Source organism: Halichoerus grypus, chromosome 5, assembly GCF_964656455.1.
Source record: "Halichoerus grypus chromosome 5, mHalGry1.hap1.1, whole genome shotgun sequence".
Classification (NCBI taxonomy): domain Eukaryota; kingdom Metazoa; phylum Chordata; class Mammalia; order Carnivora; family Phocidae; genus Halichoerus; species Halichoerus grypus.
In genome coordinates this window covers 150,343,777-150,350,900 of record NC_135716.1, presented here as the reverse complement: position 1 = coordinate 150,350,900, position 7,124 = coordinate 150,343,777, and positions in this window count along the sequence as shown.

The window sequence follows — 7,124 nt, the reverse complement described above, 5'->3', positions numbered from 1 at the left end:
TGTTAATTAACCTGATTGTGGAACTCATTTCACAATGTAAATATATATGAAATCATCACGTTGTATACTTTCAATATATTACAAGTTTATTTAACAATTATACCTCAAAGCTGGAAAAAAAAAAAAGAGTAACTCTTGCAGGTCCCCAGTCCCACCAAATCTGCAGAGAAGGCAACATCATGGGCTAACACGAAGCAATTTCTGAAGTGCAAGGGACTCTGAACACTTCCTCTCCCTGCCTGCCGAGGGTTTAGGAAACACACACGCAAACCTCTCCATCCTCTGAACTCCCACTTACTTGAAGTCATGACAGTAGCAGGCGTTCACCAGGCATTTATGCCTGACTACCTCTTACAGTCTCTACCTTGCAGTCTGCACGCTTATTTTCACTGGATTAAGAGAGAGTTGGAGAGCCAGAAGCAACATTCTCAAGGTCACACAAATAGTACGATAAGGACCAGGGAATTGAGCCTCTTTTGACGGACTCCAAATGCCTGGTTCTTTTCTCTGGCTCTGATGCTTGCTGAAACTTCCCTGGTGGGAAGGCATCTGATCTCCACCTTCCTCCGAACTAGTGAAGGTGTAGCCCTGAGCTAGGGGGCAAGCAGCTTCCAAAGCTGGTGAGTGAGGAGGGTTTGTCACAAACAGCCCTTGTTTTGCCCAACATCCATTTGCGAGATGATAATGAGCTATGGTAGACAGATGGACTGAAAGTCACTGAGATTCAGAGAGAATGTGTGGTTTCAAAGACTAGAGAAATCCAGAAAAAGACATCCACATAGAGATTTTGGATCTCAGAGACTTACAGAAAGTATTTCAAGGAGCTTCAGAATATTTCAGAGAGATAGTCATAGCATTCCAGAGAAAGTTTCCAAAAGTTCAGAGAAATACAGAAAACTGCAGATATTTGCATATTTTCAGAGTTATATCGGGAGAATGACACAGACAACTGGGAAAAAGTATTAGAGCAAGACTGAGAGTAGAGAAAATGGAATCAAGAGATTTTTCTGCCACGCTGGCTCCCACATGCCAGGAATGTCTCTTGGGAACTTTTGACATCTTACTGCAACACGAAAAGCCCAGTGAGTCCCCAGCTAACTACGGATATTGTATGTGGAAGTTGAGTTTCAAATACAAGGTGAAAGGTGGGGGAGGGGGGAGTGAGGAAAGGGCAGTCACCTAGTGGTTTCCCTGCGCCCTGGGACAGCCAGCTGGAAGAGGCCAAAATTTGTCCTATTCCTCCCCCCAGTGCCCATCTCTTGTACTGCATGTTCTGAAAAGGGCAAATTTTCCGTGGCCTCAGACCCACAGGGGTCAGAATGACCTGCTCTGCAAGCCAGGGTCTTTTAAGAGAACCCACAGATGACTCTCTCCCTTCTCTGAATTCCGATATGACTGTAAATAATTATAGTTGTGCGCCTTCATCCTGCATTTGCCAGCTATCACCAACTCAGGGCAAACCATGGGCAAAGGGTTTTATAGCCTCTCCTTTCGCATTCATACCAGCCAAGCCAGGTCTTGGAAGAGGGAGCCTACAAGAGGTGAGGCCATGTGCCTAGGGTCACACAGTTAATAAGCTGGTGTCGTTGGACCCTATGTTTGTCTTACCTCAAATCCCCTATTCCTTTCTCTCTTCCTACCTCTAAGCTCTCCAGCTCGGTCTCTTTAAAGGAAGGGTCATTCTCCACTTTATTTTCTCTAGTTACAGGCCAAGCACAGGATTGGATACACAGTAGAAGCTGTGAATGCTGATGAGTACAAACTAATTGATGATTGATTGATGAGTTACTGATTGACCATTTATTGATCATTAGGGATCAATGCCTAACCGGAGCCAGCGACTGGCTAGAAAGCCATCCCAGGACACGCCAGATGATTCTCCTCAAGCCCTACTAGGTTTGCTGAGGTCAGTGAGCTAGAGTACACCCTATTTGCTGCAGGTGACAGAGGCCGTATTCTGCCCATCACATTTGCCACATTGGGATGCAGGGGAGCCAGGAGCCCAACAGAAATGAGGGAACGTCCTCAGATCATTCCTGCAGGGAAGGCAAAGGACATGCAGTGGAGTCTAGCCGAGCAGGCACCACAAGCCTGACAAGGGGCAAGTCTCTCTCTTGGCGAGCTTTCCTCTTTCCAGTTAATGGGACCTGAGTCCGACAGGTCCTCACAGGCTATCAGGCTTCTAGCTGCAGAATAATCCGGGTGGTGAGCCTGGTCTGGCCTGGTGGGCTGGGAGTGCCGGCCAGGGGTCAGAGCAGTGGGAGTGGCCTGAGGAGGGAGGGGGTCCAGCAGAGCCCTCAGGAGACCTGTGCTCAACTCTTGCTCTGCCACTCACCTGCCTCTGGACCTTGGAGGAGCGACCGGAACTCTCTGAGCCTCCGTTTTCCCACCAGAAAACTGAAGGTCATAACTTGCCTTGAAAAGAGAACGAACATTTCCGGATCCCGTAGCAGCTGTGTTGCATCACCACACCAAATATCAGCATCCATGTCCTTCGCCTGTGGTCTGGAGCTCAGCGCAAGTTCTCCAGCCCCATCTCCTGTCCCAGAGGGAATACTCCCGAGTCTGCAATAAGCCTAAAATGGTGTGTTGCGTGTCTCTCAGCTTAGTGCTCACCAGCCTCCTCCCCAGTGCTGACTGAACGCACAGCTTCTTGGGGGAATTGGGAGGAAGGAGCCCAACCACCACCCTTTCCAAGAAGCCCTGGGCCAGGGTGACAAAGAGGACAGAGCACTGACCCTGTAGCTGGTGGCTTTGGGTGTCCATCTCTGTCTTGCTGTAAACTCTGCCCAAGACCCTGTGGTCCTGGGAAACGTGCTGACTTCTCAGGGCCTTCGTTCCTTCCACTGTCAAGTGAGGACAATGCACCTATTCCTTATTTTATGTGGTAAAATTGAAAAATGATACTTCAGAGTAAGGACATTTAATTGGGCAGAACCATTTAGGCTTTACTCGTGAGCATCTCCTTTCCATAGGGATGGTTTCTGAACCAGCATGTCAAAGTCCTGGCTCTTATGGGTTTATATGTAGTAACGTTATCTTCATTTCTTTGTCTATTATGTAGAAATTAGAAAATGAAAAATTTGTGGCTGGCATTGTGTGAAATTAAAAAGTAATAATAATCCAATCATTCCAAATGTATAGCTTTTCATCTTGGGGTATACATTTTAAATCAGGGCCAGTGGATGGTGATAATGAGAAAATGGTGTGCTGTTTAGACTATAAAGTGCGGGACTCCTAGTATTCCCCAGCATCCATTCCTCTCTGTTCATGAGCAAATAAGTAATGCAGATTCTTGCTGGGGCACAGACCACCCAAAATCATGACGGCATTTCCCATCCTTCCCTGCAGCCTAAACGTGGCGACGTGACTGAGTTCTGGACAACAGGATAGTAGTGGAAGTGTTGTGTGCAGTTCTAGGAAATGTACACAGGAATGTCGAGGCAATGGCTGGACTTGGAGCAGCCATTTTAAACAATGAGATGGAAGATGGTAGGGCAACAAGATAAAAGAAGTTCGGTTCGCTTAAGAAATTTGGGACTATCTTACCAGTCTTGTTCTGTCCATCTCCAGACTTTTATGTGAAAAAAGATCTTTCTTGTTTAAGCTGCTTTTCACTTGGGTATGTGTTACAGACAAACTTAGTCCCAGCTGATGGATGTTAGTTTGCATGGTTTTGAGTTTTATACTTTATAAAGAGCTCTCAGGGGAAAGGAGGAAACTGATGCCTTATGTATTCGTTCATTTATTTGATGAAAATGTAATAGTGATGCATGGTGTACCAGGCCCTGGGCTGTGCACTAGGGCCAGAAATGAATCCAACAAACCTGTGCCTTCCAGGAATTCACCCCTAAGAGCAGTTGTAACACAACTGATGGGAGTTATAGTGGGGCACACACAGGCAGCCACGGGGTGTCACATAACCCAGAATTCAGGAGAGGGATGGTACACACACAGCTCCTCACAGCTATCACAGAGACTACATCAGACAGGCAAGAGATTAGCTGGGGGAAACAACTAGAGGACAAAAGGGAGGAAGCAGGGATAACCGGGAGGAAAGGAGGGAAGGACAGAGAGATTCTAGGCAGTTCTAAGAAGGTTTCTGCTGGCCTGGGGAGAGTCCTCCAGCCAGAGATGCCCATTCGATGAGCCACACTTCCTGCAGGAAAGGGCATGCATGGCATGCATGGTGTCAGCCACACTCAGCCTCTGTCGCCAAGAGAGGCTGGGGCCAGTGGACTTCAGGGTGAGCACAGTGTTCAATGCTGAGGGGTGGGGGGGTGGACACGGGCACGCTGAGCACACCACTGCCAAGGCTACCTCGGCAAGGCTCACTAGGAGTTCCATCTCACATTTAGGTGTGTGTGTGGGGGGGTGCTGGGCCAGGCACCTGTTAGATCATTCTCACCCTTTGGACCTCAGCCAAACCCAAAACAGAAATAGTCTGGCATCTCATAGTTCAGCATCTCATTATATACACGTTATCTTATTTCATTTTCCCAACTCTCTATTTTATAATATGTAAAATGTAATATATATAAAATGTAATAATACATTTTCCCAATGTATTATTACCTCATTTTACAGATGCAAAATTTTGTGCTTGGTGGGTTAAATAATTCTTCCATCACAGTGTAGCTAGTGAGCAGCAGAGCCAGGACTCAAATTCCTACCCCATCTGTAGCTCTCCTACTTTACCGATCAGCCATCCCAATCTGGCCACGGGGACTCACGATGGAGGTTGAAATCCTGCAGGGGCTCAGCTAATGACCATGCCTCCCAGACACTGTACTTGGCAATTTATAAAACGTTTCCAGGTCCACTGTGTTAACTCAAACTCATTCTTCCAACCACTTGTGAGATAGTTACTCTCTCCATTTTAGAGAACAGAAGAGAAAAGAGGACTAAGAAAGGTGAAGGGCTTTGCCCCCACCACCCAGCTGGTGCATGTAGGCCCCTAAATGAACTTGCGCTCATCTGACTTGAGATTCTGCGTATTCATGATGACTTCACAGCGTTGCTTAGAAAAGCTGCTGGTTAAGTGTATGTACACATGTATGTACACATGCACGTGTGTGTGCACGTGCCAGTCACACCTGTGCATGAGCTGTGCATGTGTGCACGCGCCAGTCACACCTGTGCCCAAGCTGTGTGTGTGTGCACGTGCCAGTCACACCTGTGCCCAAGCTGTGTGTGTGTGCACGTGCCAGTCACACCTGTGCATGAGCTGTGGCCCAAGCCCAGACCTTCTCCTAAGCTCCAAACAATGCCTTGGGAAACCTGTCTGCCCAGGGAAACCCGTCTGCCCAGATGGGGACGGGCTGTCCCCACAGTCACAGCAGCTGACTGGGAGCTGCGGTCTTCCCGGCCTGACCCTGGGGTCCTGGAGAACCCTGAGCACAGAATAAATTCTCTTTTCCCCAAGACAAGGTCACGAAGCAAGGACAGGTGCGGCCCCTCAGAACCGGGCCCCGCGGGCTGGAGGGAGCTTTCGGGCCCCCCCACGCCCTCCCCCAGGGCTCATCCGCCGCAGCTTGAACTCTCGGAGGCCAGGCCAGAGCCGCCGGACCGGGAGCCCGAGGCTGACAGCGGCCGCAGGAGGTTCTGTCCAGGCCGGGCGGCACAGGTAGGGGCCGGCGGGTCTGACGGGGATGTGTTTGTAGTGACTAGAGCTTATAACCCTCTTCTTTTCCTTTCCTCTCTTGTCCCCATCCCTGGGGCTCTGTCACTGTCTTTCTCAGGCTGCTCCTCCTATGTAATAATCCCTTCTTTTTTGGAATTTAGCATCTAGCCTGCCCCCCTGGGGCCTCCCCCCTTCCCCACTGTGTGATCCTGACCTGGGAGTACTACAGAAGCCTTGGCCCTTTGGGGGCTGGGGGTGAGGCGGCGCCATGAAGAAGCCAGGGCCCCCACTGGCCTCCACAGACACCGTGGTTCCCTCCTCTGCGGAGCTTCTCCGGGACCAGGCCGTGCTTACCTCTCTCCCCCCACTGCAGAGAGCACAGCCTTCCGCTCTGCCAGGGCACCACTGACACATTCTTGAGGAAAGGCGCCCCCGGAGTTGTGCGATGGCACAGGCTTGACAAAGCCTAGTGCAGTGTGCTCAGGGAGTGGCTGGGATCAATCAAATGGAATTGCATTCGGGTTTGAATTGATCTGATGATAAGGCACCTGGTGCGGGGGGGGGGGGCAGGGGGTATCATCAGCCATGGGAGCTGAGAGCTAGAGCAGTGGTGGGGGCAGGGCAGAGGCGGCCAGGGAAGGAAGGGTGGCTGAGGGCTGGGGAGGCAGGAGAGGGGCCGAGGTCTCTGGAACCAGATCCAGACCCCAGCCCAGCCATCTTTGTGCCCTGCTCAGGGTTCCCACCAGAGGAAGCCAAGCGGAGCTGATTGCTCCCCCTCCTTAGACCGATCCACCTTCTGTGTTCTCTCCCCAGAGACATAGGATTAGGAGAAAAAGGACGGGTGGTATAGCACAGCCGTTAGAGTGAACCAAGCCTGAATTCAAAATCCAAATAAACCATAACTGTGGGACATCACCAATGAGCTCCTCTCCTCGCCTAACAAAATGGGAATCATGAAGCCAACCCTACAGTTAATGTCACAATTTCGATCACATGTGGGCTGTGACCTACCCAATACTTCTGGCAAGTGCTGGCAAACTTAGTCCTTACCCCTCATTGTTCTGGAAGAGGAAGTTCAGGGAGGTTGGCTTCGAGTGGTTTTTCAGGAAGAACTTGTGAGAAGGCAGGGCGAGGCCAGCCAGGGCTACAACTGAGCCTGCTCGGGGTTCTTCCTCAGGCTGGGGTGACGGGGTGCTGGAGGAGACGGGGATACCCAGGCAGCAGTGTGACAGGCGGTTTCCTTCCACGTGGAAAACATCGATTCCACTGTGGATTCAGGGGGCCCTAGCCTACTTTGTATCATCAGCATTTCATGCCTCGTGTTCAAGATCTTGCCAATAGTGACTCATTCCCTTGGCCAAAGGCTTCCCACCTGCACTGGCTACAGGTTCGGTCCTTTTGGGAATGGAACAATCCCAACGCTGCTCACTCGTGGCTCTGTGGAGGGGCTGAGCGCCTGTAGGCACTGGGAGTTGAAAGGAAGGACCACCAAGGGGTGGGG